Genomic DNA, 13,646 nt, shown 5'->3' with positions numbered 1-13,646 from the left:
GAGCGCGCAGTCCGTCCTGCGCGCTGCAGCCGGCGGAGGCTCCGCGCCGCCCCCGGCGCTCCGCGGCGGCGGCATCCCGGCTCCGCCGGAGTGAGTGGTGCCCAAGTTCGCTTTCCCGGGGGAGGGGGTGACCTTGAGGCGATCGCCCCGCGGGCAGGTGGGGCTGAGAGGGGCGGGGGTCGGCGTTGCCCCCGCTGCCGCCTCTTCCCGGTGCCGTCAGCAGCTCGGGGCGGCGGAGGGCGGGCGGGGAGCGCTGCCCGGGCGGCTCCGGCGCGGGGGAGGCACCGCAGCCGCCGCGGGAGCAGCCGGGCGGCCGAGCGCCCGCTCTGGAGCACCGCATCCTCCGGCCGGTCTGGTTGTCCCTGTGCCTGCGAGTCTTCCGCTTGTGAGTAAACTTAGGAATGTGTCAAACTTAGAAGTTACTTATTGGTGAGCATGGAGTACCACAGAAACTGCTTTTCCGCCGAAAAACATGAGGGGGGGTGTGGGGTGTGCGTGGTGTGTGTGTATTGCATGCTTTGGCTGTCAGAAGCTTTCCACAACAAAATGACTGTGCTTCTTGGAGGAAAAGAACCCCAACCTAAATCCTTTAGGAATGTACAGTTTGAGTCGGAAGCTTTTCCTTTGAGACCTGAGGACGAAAGCGCAGCTCTCTAAGCACCCCAAGGGAGCGGTCTGCAACCCGAGACCTGCTGCTCTGATCGCAGGGACCGTGTGAGGGTCTGCAAGACGTTTATAGTGGGGTGTTTTGCATGTCTTTGCCCCTGTGTGTGCCCTGAGGTATGATCTGTTCTCAGCCAAGAGTCAACTTTTTCTGCTGTTTCTGGAGTTCAAGCAAAACTATTGTTAGCTTTAAGAACAGCAGGATTTGGCTTGTTCATGTTTGGCAAAGTTCAGCCCCTGCATGCAGTACTGGGCAGTAGGGTGATGTCAGCTTTTCAGAATATTTAAATGTCATGTTTAGTGCTGCATACCTGTGCTGCTGTTTAAAAACAGTAATTCTTAATATGCTTTTATTTCTTGTTCTTTCTCTGTCCTAATACCTCCAAAATCCTAGTTTGGAGTTCTGCAGATGAGCATTGCATACTATCCATGGAAATCAGCAGCTGCTCGTTTGCCCATCTCTGGTAGCTCAGGAAGGCTGCCTGCTTTCCCACTAGCTTTTGCTGACTGGGAAAGCACATTTAGACTATTAGGCAAAGTATTGCATAATATCAAGCATTAAGATATAATCTTGTAGACTTCTGGTAAACTTTCTTCATGTTAGAGATGGATATCAAACCCATATTATTTATTTTTTCCTTCTGACCTTGCGAACTGTGTGAAGTGCAGTGAGTATGCATAGAAATCTGTATCCTCTAGCTCTCTAAAATGACATTTTCATACAGTGACCAAGCTAGATCTCTGACTAACTATACCAACTATTTTCTCTTAACTCTGTGTTCACCAAGCCAAACCTAATCTCAAATTCACTTGATAGCATCCAAACTAATGCATGCAGGAATTTCTGTGCACACAGCTGGTCATGCTGTATGTACAGTGGTCTGGGTGCAGCATTGATAGTGCACAACTCTTTCTGCAGCCAGAACCTCCTCTGATTTCAAACTGTGTATACCTGGAGCTCTGACTGATGTGCATAGGTCCAAAGACTTTATGTAATGCCAGAGTTCAGGCTTGGATTTTAGAAAACCTTTATTTTCAGATCATTGCACAATAAAAGGAGGAAGTTTAGTATTGAGCATTTTTAATGCTCCTGTGTCTGGAGCTATTCATATTTTTTCTATGCAAGAAAAATTACTCTAAAGCTGTGTTGACGATTTGTTGTAATTCAGATTAGCTACGTTTTCTAAAGCATTCAATGTGCAACAGTAAAACTGCCATTAAATTAAACTCCCCCCCCACCAAAAGCATTTGGATACTCCCCCCCACCAAAAGCATTAAAGCATTGCCTTTGTATTCTATTCATCATTGGTTTTGTCAGGGCTTTTTGTTTATTTGTTTTTGGTTTGTGCCTTTTTATTTTCCTTAACAGACAGATGTTCTGATTAGCTAATTTGCTGTCTACCTGCTTTCAGTGCTTGACATAGCAATCTCCTCTTTATTGCTCTGAGATCAATTGTTGTACTGGTACTCCATGTGTGTAGGTTTTGGTTTAGGCTATAGAAAGAGTTGGGAAAAGTTAGCTTGCCTTTTTTTTTTTTTTTTTTTTCCTCTTACTTAAGCCTAAGCAAGCCAGTGCTCTGGTAGGGCAGTTTAGTTTCTTGAGTGACTAAATTGATCTCTCCTCATTGAAGGTTAAAGCTTGGCAGCTCTTTAGTGTGAAGCCTTGTGTAATAGGGGCTGTCTGGACAGTGGTTTTGTTGGGGTAAAGATGACGTCTAGGCTGCTGTTGGTAACAGTTTGGATTTTGTAAAGTTGCCCTTAATTGAACAGCTCTCTTGTGTTTGACATTTGCTGTGACCTCCTGCTGTAAGCAAAAGGAGACAGTTAATGATTTTGAAGCTTGTCTTTCACTCAGAGTTGAAAATGAGGATGTTTAGTTCTAGTTCCTGTTCTGACTCTCAGCCATGGTTGATTTTTCACTGTTTTTTTTTTAATGTTCTGTTGCATCCCTATCACACTTGAAGTTTTTACAAACATGCAGAAACATTTATGCATGTACTGAGAACCTAAGTGCTCAAAGTTTGCTTTAAAGATACAGAAGTCTTAGAGATAAACCTTTCCACTTTTGCAGTAGTTATGTTGATTAGTCAGTTAGAGTTTGCAGTCTATTGGAAGTTAAGTTAGAAGCAGTGAAGAAAGCAATGAGGATAAAGTAGACTGAGGGTGGTAAACATGGGATGAAGAAAAAGGGCCATGCTCTGGAGCAGTAAGCAGAGGGCGCAAAGCAAGCTGAGAGGCAGGAAAACTAAAGAAATAACTGGGAAAGTGGGTTGGAACTAATGTTAGCTGGCAGGGACTTTCTTTGCTATTTGACCCATCACTTATATCCAACTGTAACAAGTTTAAGTCTCATGGAGAACAACATTATTTTTACTTACCATTCCTTATGCCAATTTGTGTTTGGCACTGTTGTGGTGGGCAGAATCTCAGGCCCATAGAGAAGAATTTTATTGCAGACCAGCTTTGCTGGCTTGTGGTGACCAATGAAATAATTTGTGCATCACCACAGTCCTGGGCTCTTCTACTGAAACAGTGCACGTGACTGGTTTGTCATGGCATCTGTGTGTGTTTGCACCTCAGCAACGGTACCGAAATTGGCAATTTGAGCATTCAAAGGGTGGTTGGTGGTAACTGCTTTGTCTCATAAATAGCCCAGCTGGAATGTAAATTGCTGACCTGGGGGTGAAGGCCTTTCCAGTCCATTGCAATTACTTGAGCTTTTGGGCCTCTTCCAAAGCAGTGCGTTCCAGCTAGGCATGAGTGATTCTTTAATTCTGCAAAAAAGAAATTGCTTTGCCTCAAATGTGTTGTTCTGTGGTGCAAAGGGACCAAATATCTCAATCCCTTGGACTGGAGAAGGTGTGGTCCTTGGTCTTGATTCACTGAAGACTTGCACATAATGTTTGACATTGTATTTATCTCTAAGTCCTTCTAGATTTGTATTTGTAGATTTGGATTCACTAAAGATGCCTCAGAACTTGTATACATAGCTTATATATATATATATGCAAGACTGTTTATCTTTTTTTCTCCCTCAGCACTGTTGAATAGTAGTGTTTCTTCCATTTTTTTATCCAATATAAGCTGGAATTGGCTATATTCCTGAATGCTTCAGAATTCATTAAATAATGGAATGGTAGTTTTCCAAGCCAGCATGAAATGAAATAACTTTAAACATGCATACACAAAAAGAAAATGCTGAGATATTTGTTGTTAATATTAAAGTATACTGTTAAGTCTTGGGAATACAGCATTGTCTGTCCCAGGGTAGTGGGTAATGCCAGGGGAAGAGCTGTTTTTTTGTCAAGGACATAGTGATTTGAGACAGTGCAGAGGTTATTCCAAGATCATCCCTTAATAGAAAATATTGGTGGTGGTTTGGGTTTTTGTTTTGTTTTGTTTTGCTTTTCCCCCTTATTTTCATTTTTTATAAATTAGGATGATATTAAAATTATTGGTTGTTATCCCTTTTGTTCCAATTTCTTTGGACTGGGAGAGGGGAAACATACCCTTTTGTAGTTCCCCACTGAAAATCTCTCAGGAAACCCTGAGAGGCTGGAGTATCTCCAAATCGCTTGATACAGTGTTTGGATTTGTGCAATTTAATGGCAAGTCTGTAAAATCTTGTGGACCATGTGTTTCTTTAAAACAGGGCAGCGTTAGGTTCTTTTCCTGTATCTCTTCCTTTCTCCTGCAGCATTATGCAACTTTTTAGTTTAGGTCCCAAATTGCCTAAAATATAAGCTCTCTCTGTGTGTGAGCTTTTTGTTTATTTGTTTTTTGTTTAGTTTAGGTTTTCTCCCATGTTGTATAGACTAAAATCAGTTTTTAGATCTTATTAGACACATGTTACTTTTCTACATCCCTTCTTTGGGTGCAGGGAGATGTGAAACAGTCCCTTTGTAGAATTTGGTAGGAGTTTGGTTGAGAGACAGAGGATGGCTGAGGTTGTCAGGGATCTCTGGAGGTCATCTTGTCCAACCTCCCTGTTCAAGCAGGCCCACCTAGAGCTGCTTGTCCAGGTGACTTTTGAGCATCTCCAAGGATGGAGATTCCAGAGGCTCTCTTGGAATACCCTGTGCTCAGTCAGTGTTGTTAAAAAAAAAAAAAAGTGGATTCCTTTGTGATGGAATTTTAGAGGAGTGTTTAACTTCTTTGTGATTGGTGATGTGTGTTTGATTAAAGATGCAATTTAAACCAAGTTAAATCCACCACAACCATAAACTTAAGGAGTTTGCTTATTGTTAAGATGCTTTATACAGCTTTATGCTGCTCAAACTCACAAAAGCTGGCATTTTATTCTTCGGCTGGCCTACCTGGTGCTTTACTTTCATTCAGTTTTTCTGTGATCTCTACCCAAAAGACTATGAGCACAAGAAACCTTGAAATCCTGATTACCTTTACAAGTATGGAGAAGGAAGCCCTGCTTCCACTACTGGCTAAAGGACCCCTTAACTCTGGAAGAATACAACTTAACCATGTCAGATTTAGGAGTTCTGGACCACAAACATCCCCACATCATCCTCCTCCTTTCCTGGTGCAGCTGATGCTGGTGGGTGCTGCACTTCTGTCCCTGAGTCCAACATGCAGTTCAAAAAGACCTTTTCCTAGCTGGAGTCTCAGTCTCAGAAGTTCTTCTGGGAAACAAAATATATATTTATAAATTAATTTACAGTTTGTGGTGTTCACTGTGTGGCTAACATTACTACCCTGTTCTGTACTTTCCTTAGCATACATTGAAACTACATTGCATAAATTCAGGTTTGTTGCATTATTCAGGTATCATGGTCAGCAGAGTATGCAAGACTACTATAGTTAAGCATTTACTAATTTTCCATTTTAGAAACTAATTGTGTATAACTTTTTGACCTAGGAAGGATTTTATCAGTGAAGCATAGTAATACTTTTCTTTCATCATCATGAGCTCACTATATTCTGTTTAAACCAATTTTTTTTCTTGTCATATTGCATGAAATAGGGTAATAGAAGGCTCTTTACAAGCATGCCAGCATTGTGTTTTTGGCTATTAGAAAGCCGATGGAGAAAAGCAAGAAGGTTCTCTTGGGATCATGTAAAAGAGAACATGGACTGTCAAGATAGTTAGGACTGAATATTGCTTTAGTAATGACAAGTCCTACCTTGGAAACAGCATTCTATCTGGCAAGAATCTAAATTCTGTGATTAGGAAATTTATTCTATCCTTTATTGCTATGACTTTGTACAGAGATTATTTGGAAAGGTTTGCTGGAAGAAGTTTCTTGAAGTTATTTGTCTTCATGTTGAAATCCATAAGGATGGATTATACGTATTTGTTACTCAGTCATGGAGTATGTAATTAGTACTTTGGCTGAACATTAGTGAGCAAATGCTTTCCATTGTAATGTTTGTTTGAATAAACCACTTTTTAGTATGGATAATCCTCTTTTAACATAATTGAAACATGGAGCTAATACCTAAACATTTTCAGTTTAAAGACCAATGGGATAGTTGTAGTATGCTACTGTAAAATCACCATAGAAATATTGAAGGAGTCACGTGCTATAAGCATGAATACAAGATTTCTGTATTTCATCCAGTCCCATTTCTATCAGTCTTGTATGTGGTGGTATAATAATTATAAAGACTTTAATTGCCTAAGAGCTTGCCAGCTTGCATTTGCCAGCTATGCTCAAATCCTGGCCAAAATCTTCCAAATCATGCAGTAAGCTGCTGTTGGCTCAGACTGGTGGATATAAATAGATGATATGGTGCTGAATTACAATTCATTATTGAAATTCAGCTACTATCTAATAAATAGCCATAAAAAGGCAACATTGTTTCCCTAATTAGGGCTTTTAAAAGAACACAGTATTTTTAATTTTTTTTATTTAGTAAAGGTAATGTTTATCACAAAATTGTAAGATCTAATTCATAGTTTAGTGACTCTTTCTAAACAAAAATCTTTTTCTGTTTTTGAAAAGACTTGTGGTCTACTATCTAGTTGGTTTCCAGTAGGAATAGTTCATTTTTTTATTTTGGGGTGAGGTAAAATTTGGATTAAGACAGTGCATTTTATACATGAATTGCTTTTCAAACATCATGCTTCAGAAATTATGTTGAAGAACTGCAGTACCTAGTTAATAGTATTTTCAAAATTATTTGTGTTTCCTCTTCCCAATAATAAGGAAAATTTGTGCCCGATTGGAACTTTGAAAATGGGAAGATACAAGGGCTTATTCTTGGAATCAGTTTTAACTGATCTGTTTGTGACTCCATAATAGTACCTTCCAGGGGCTAGAATAACATCAAAGTCCAATGGCATGACACGCTGTGGCATGTATGGAAAGAACTCATTGGAAAAATCAGGCTGGAAGGGACCTCATAAAGTCTCTAGAGTGGCCTCCAGCAGACAGCAGGGGCAGCTGTGGTGTCAGAACAGGCTGCCTAGGGCTTGATCCAGTCATGTCTGTGCAGGCTCCATGCATTTCCAAATCTCTCAGGACAGCCTGTGCTGCTGCTTGACCCTGCTCACAGTGAAAATGCCTTTAGGGATTACAGGTTTCTCCAGCCTGTAGGCTTGGTGTGTGCACCTGTGTTGGATCTTGGCTCTATTCTTTGTGCTGCCTATCAGGTGGTTTTGTGGTTTGAGTTTTAGAAGAGGGGATCAGCTCCCTGATTTAAGTGGTTCACCTTGGTGCTTGGGCTGTTTTGCACACAGAGTAGTTGGGTGCCTTGGAATCCAAACTAAAATGCACTTCTTGGGGCAGGAGGTGCAGTGAGGGAATGCTGTGTGTGTTATATATGATATCCTGTCTCCATGGGGCTTAGGCATATGAGACAATGCCAAGTATTGGGTGTGCAAGAAGTGCAAAGTCTAGCATTCGCAAAGCAAATGTGGGGCCAAGACCAGGACCTAGTTCCCAAAGCTTTGTCTGTTTGTGTTGTGCAGCTAGAAAAGTTGTTTAATTGACTCATCTCTGCTCCTTGAAACATAAGACCTGATTATGAATACTTTGGGGCTTTTTGGCTGATAGACAGGGTTAGTTTGAAGCACTTTCAGCAGTGTTTCAAGGTGCCTTGTACATTGCTGCCTTCAAACTAGCAGTTCTTCCATAGTAGGTTCTTCTACGATGTACTAGGTAATTCTGTGAGTAGTAATTTGAGGAATTCAAATTACTTCAGCCCCTAGTTAGCACTTTCAGCATCACTTGGCAGGAAAATGAGAAAAACATTCAGCAAATCCTCAGTCTAAGTAAGTTTAAACCCACTTCTGTACCCTAGCATTGTAACTTGCTGAGGTCTGTTTATGTCTCCTATTAAAACTCTTCAGCTGGATGAACAACCCAACATCCTTGGGGGCAAGAAAGCATAAAGCTATTTCCTTTCTTTTCAAGTGATGGCAATGCTGAGAAAACTGGACCTATGAGTTCTGTGCCACTGAGCTAGAGCTGACTGTCTGCAGATGCAGTTTCTCAGGCTTTATCTGTGTTACAGTGAAGTGTGTAGCTGCTGGTGTATTCACTAAAGGTATTAATGATGGATACATCATCTGTCAGCATGCTAATGAACATCATTAACTATCCTCAAAGCAGCTAAATGATACAGCTGTTGAAAAGGCAGAAGTTGCACTCTAGCCTCCTGTCTGAGCTCCTCTTCAGGCCCTAATGGATGGAGCTCACTGAGGGAAAACCTGAGGACAAAAGCTTGGATGCGGATGAGTCTGTGAGAGAGATTCTTCCTTTTGATGTTTGCTTTAAAGTTAACAGAGCACCAGCATGCACTGCAATTGTTTGACTAGAGTTATTGTTTTGGGGTCTAACGACCCATGACCATTATTAGTTTCTGATGTTATTACTATAATTGCACTAACATCTAAAAGTTTCCAATTGATGCAGTGAGGCCACTCTGCCTTCCTTGACTACTCACAGGTGAAGATTTACTGGTAGGTTAACCTTTTCATTTTTTTCCATTTTCAAGGTGTTGTCTTGTTTATGTTAAATTTTCTTTGTAAACCAAGTGTCTCCATGGGTATCTATTAATATCTTATTACTTTACCTCTATTATTTCATAATGCTAGTCTTGTAACCAATATTTTATGGGGTTCTCTTTATGGACTCTGGCACAGAGCTTGGTCTTTGGACTCTGGCACAGAGCTTGGTCTTTGGATTGCTCAATGAAGACCAGACCTCTGAATGCTTTATATAATTCACAAAAAAAAAAAAAAAAAAAAAAAACAAAAAAAAAAAAAAAGGCCTGTTCACTAGCATCCAGCCAGGCAATTAATGGCTTTCAATTTTTTTCTTTAATTTTTTTTTTTTTGTTTATTTTTTTTAACCTATTAAGGAGAAAATCCCCCTCGCGTCTGCGGGAGGACCGATAAGAGAAACGGGACACTCTGGCGTTAAATGGAAGGAGATCTGTGGCACAGCGAGGAGGCGTTCAGCATCCTCTGCCCCTTAAGCTCGGGACGGGTGTGCTGAGCGGGAGGGGAGGGCGGGCGCTGCCGCCGCGCTCCGCGGCCGCAGGAGGGAGCGCGCTGGCTCCGCGCCCCCGTGGCCCCGTGCGCGCCCCCGCGGCTGTGCCCCCGCCGCGCCGGGCGGAGCGCGCAGGGCAGATCCCGTCCTTGGCGGGACAGCTGCGGCTCAACCCTTCTGTTGGCAGGGGCTGGAGCATCAGTGCTATTTTGTGTGTCCAGCGGAGTTTTAAAGGTTACGTGGGGCGTTGTGCGCAGGGCGAGAACAAGAGTCTCTTTCTTCTGCAGGCTGCCGGGTTCGAGAGCTGCTGGCAACTTTTAACGAGTGATAAAGTTGAATTTTTTCTACTCCTTTTATTTTTATGGCTGACATTTAAAAAATTCTGAACAAATATCTGCAAAGGGCACCAAATAAGCTGAAAATCATTAAGATTCAAAGATATGAAGTACAGTGATGTAAATATTTAAACCACGATTTTGTTTATTCTTTCTTTGGTGGATTAAGCTAGTCAGTGAAAATCTGTCTCAGGTTCTGTTGCCCACCCCCTCAAAGAGAACATCACTTTGCCAGGCAGCACTGCTGGACACAGTTGCTATAACAATGGCATTTCTTTATTTATGATTCCCTACTAAGCTGAAGTTTAAGGATAGTAGTTTTTCTCCCCATGTTCACATTCTGTCACTACAAGGATTTCATTCCTCAAATGCTCAAAGAAACCCAAACACAGTATGACCAAGGTATATCAATAGTAGCTATTTATCAACTCCTTTAAAACCTAACTATTGTTTTAAAAGCAAAATTTACCAGAAACACCAAGCAAATCCGGTGCTCCAGCCAGTCATGATAGTTCCTTAGGTGCAATGCACCCTCTGAATTCAGACACATAGAAAAGTCCTCCTGACCCTCAGTTTACTGATGCTCAGAACAATCTTTCTTAGCCTTTTAAGATTTGCACAATATTTTTCCTGATAGGGTTATTTTTTCCATGTCTTACACTTGCTCTACAAGAAGAAATGCAAAGGTAGTGATGAAAAATATAGGCACTTTTTCCTTTTGAGGCTATACAATGGCATCTGGCATACAGAATTCAAGCACAGAGGTATTCAGACAAAATGTCACTATATTGTAGCTGCCTCACAGATTCAGTATTTTATTATAGACCTTTATGTAAAGGCAATGTTTGTGAGATTTGACATGTCTAGTAACTTCTAGCATGATGTGTAACAACTTGAGCCCAAACCTCATCTTCACACCTTTGTCCCCTTACTTTAGAAAGATACAGACATTACACATGCTGTCCTTTTTGAAATAAACCAACCCAAATGTACAAAGAAATCAGTAATGTAGGACAAAAAAAATCACTGAGGCATAAAACCTAAAACCTTGTGGCTAGTTATTCTGTGGTTGAATATCACATGAAAGATTCAAATACAGCAAAGTTAGCTATTCATTGCAACCAGGCACAGCTGAATTACTGTGACTGTGACAGTTCACCAAATGTCAGGTACCAAATCTGAACTGATTAAATTTGTAATTGGTTTAGTTGATGCATTGATTTTGAAGAATTTCAAACTACTATATGTGTACTAATAAAGTGCATTTTTGCATTGCATCAAGCTTGAGCAGAACTTTCTATTCACCATCCTGGCTCCCTAATTTTGTTTTACACAGCTAAGTAACTGTAAAACTGAGACTTTCTGTCATGTGGAAGCAACAAGAAAAATGTTTGTAGCCTCCTAAATAGCTTTTTTGTCCTGAAGATGTCATATAGTCAAACCACAATTTTCCTGCATGGTTAAATATTAAATGACAGCAATTTGCTTGTTGAGAATTGTTGATACTTCATTTGCGGTTTGGTGATTTACTTATTTATTGATATATTCTCCAAAAGAACTTTTTTTGTTTCTATAAGGATAACTCCAGCAAGTCAGTGACTGATGGAACTGATACTTGATAGGTGCTTTTACTTTTGAACTTTGGAACTATTGCTAGCAGTTCTCAGGAACTGAATTAATACTTATCTTCTTTCTGCAATAACAGTTGCCTGCTTTCTGTAGCTCATAGGAGGTGCCATGCTGGACAAACCATGCTGAGTGAGGGATGTACTGCATACATCTGCCTCTTGCAGCTCTTCCAGTAGAAGAATCAGGAAGTTTTCATAGTAGCACTACAGAATGATTGGAAAACAGGGGGCTGCAGAATTCAGTAGCTTCTGTGAGTTCTGAGAGTTCTCTTCTCTTCTCTTGTGCATAGGGTAACAGGACCTGCTAATGTGACCATTAACTGATAGGGTTGTGCAAGTTGCTTTGTGAAGTGGGGGAGGAAGGTGAAAGTCACACATCTGTAGCTAACTGTCAGAAATTGGAGGGTGTCACAATAGAAGTACTCTTCTGCACTTCTTTTCCTATAGCTTGCTACTGTCAGAGAAAAGAAGAGGGCTAATAAATAGTAAAGTTTGAAATGTTGCAGCCTGCCTAGATTTTTACACAAAACGGCAGTTCCAGAGCAGTTACACCCCGACTTCTATTGTTCTCTTCCTCCAATTCTGTTGGTGTTTTAGCTTTATAGTACAGAAAAGAATCTTTCATTCATATTTTGCCATCAACTTAGGTTCCTCCTTGTCTCCTGAGATTTATATGTGAGCGTATTTGTAGAACTTGATTAATAGTTTTATAATCCATTTTTACAAACAACTTGCACCTTTATTTCCTTGAGGAATTCCTTGAGGTGCAGTATTTATCCCACAGGTTTGCCTGTGGCTGAGTATGCACATCCTTAGTTGCACCCATCTTTATCTGCACTGTAAGAGAGGCTTGGTGTGCACTGGCAGTGCTGCTTTTAGAAAGAACAAAGGGCTGTAGATGCAGAGCCTGAGATGGAATTGTATCACCTTCTGCTTGATGAAAGCTTACTTTGAACAAATGCTGTCCATAAGATATGCTTCTGCTATATCATTCGGGTTCTTACTATAAAGGGGTGTTTTTTATAATCTTCTTTTTCACTTTCCTCTTTTTATATTTTTCCCCTCAGTTTCCATTATGAGTATGTTCAAAGTAGTTGTTGGTGGCTAAGCAGGAAGTCTGCCATGCTTTGAGCTCCCCTCTGAGTGTTTGTACAGTTTTACCTCCTGATCTGGGATCTTGTGATACCAGAGAGAGAAGCTGGTGTGATACAAGAGTCTTGAGCTCCATTGCTTTCTTGCAGCAGATCTGTTTCATATACCTGATCACTCAGTTTATTAGCTGTGGTGTTACAGTTGTCAGGCTTTCAGCATAGATTTATTTTACCTGTGTCATGAAGTAGTGTTTAACAAACAGTACTTCATGTTTCTTTTCAAAAATCATGTTTATTATCAAACACAGTAGTTGAGTTATAAGTAGAAACCAAAGTGGTTGTATGAAGCCTAAATATTTCTTACCTTTGGGGATGATGAAAGAAAATACCTTTGAATAACAGTGCTTTAATAAAATGAATAAAGATGAAATATGAAGATGGTTTGTGGGTTCAAGATGCTAAATATCCTGCTAGGAACTACTAGGACACATCAAATGTTACAAACATAGCCTCTACATCCATGTTCATAATAAAATACTGAACCTGAGAGATGGCTGCAATGAAGGGACAATCTGTCTGAATACCTCTATGCTTTAATTCTTCATGTCAAATACTGTGGTGTAGCCTCAAAAGGAAAAAGTGCCTGTATTCATTCATTGCTGCTGTTGCCTTTCTTGTTCTACAGCAAGTATAGGAGATGAGAAAAACAAACAGAGGGTCAGGTGGATTTGTGTGCATCTCAATTTGAATGGTGCACTGTACTTAAGGAACCAGCATGACTGGCTGGAGCACCTCATCACCTCTCTGTTTCTGGTGAACTTTGACTTTGAAACCAGAGTAAAGTTTTAAAGCAGTTGATGAACCAGCTGTTATTGATATACCTTGGTCATACTGGGTTGGGGTTTCTTTGAGCATTTGAGAAATGAAATCCTTGTAGTGACAGAATGTGAAGATGGGGAGAAAACCAAGAACCCTTAGAATCCAGTTTTGTATAGAATCCTGAATAAGGAAGTGTCATTTTTATAACAACTGTATCCAACAGTGTTGTATGACAAAATGAAGCTGTTTGAATTTCTTAATTGAATTTTCATACATAGTGTATTTGAATTCTTTCCACACACAAGCTTAGTTTGTTTTTCTGCATGCTGTAAGATTAAAACATGGCAACATCAGGGATTTTTTTACACTTTTAATATTGAAGATGTTGTGCACAGATTGATTTCCACACCACCAACACTTCTTATTTGTGTGTTGTTTATGAGAGAAATATTCATCTTTAAATTCTATTTCTTATATGTATTAAAGCCTTTCAAATCCATTGCTGAAGTGTTTAGCTCTTTAGCAGAGTTATATTGTTATATAACTCTGTTATATTCACATATGTGCAGTTCTGTCATGGCTTAGTTGCTCTGCCTTGTCCACTGTGGTATTTTAGTAGTCTTTTCTGAGTTCCTGGGTTTTTGTCTGGAGTTTACA

General features: G+C 40.5%; 1 protein-coding gene across 1 annotated transcript in view; it reads left to right on the top strand.

Annotated features, from left to right (window-relative positions):
• Positions 1–298: 298 nt before the first annotated feature.
• Positions 299–13,646, top strand: part of KIAA1217 (KIAA1217 ortholog) — a 356,326-nt gene continuing 342,978 nt past the window's right edge. Inside the window, exon 1 of the mRNA XM_030226706.2 lies at positions 299–385. The gene's annotated coding sequence lies outside the window, so the exon portion shown is untranslated. The remainder of the gene's footprint in view (positions 386–13,646) is intronic.

Source organism: Serinus canaria, chromosome 2 (assembly GCF_022539315.1).
Source record: "Serinus canaria isolate serCan28SL12 chromosome 2, serCan2020, whole genome shotgun sequence".
NCBI classification, from domain to species: Eukaryota; Metazoa; Chordata; class Aves; order Passeriformes; family Fringillidae; genus Serinus; species Serinus canaria.
Note: the sequence above shows the minus strand (reverse complement) of the source record. Positions and strands in the feature narration are given on the sequence as shown.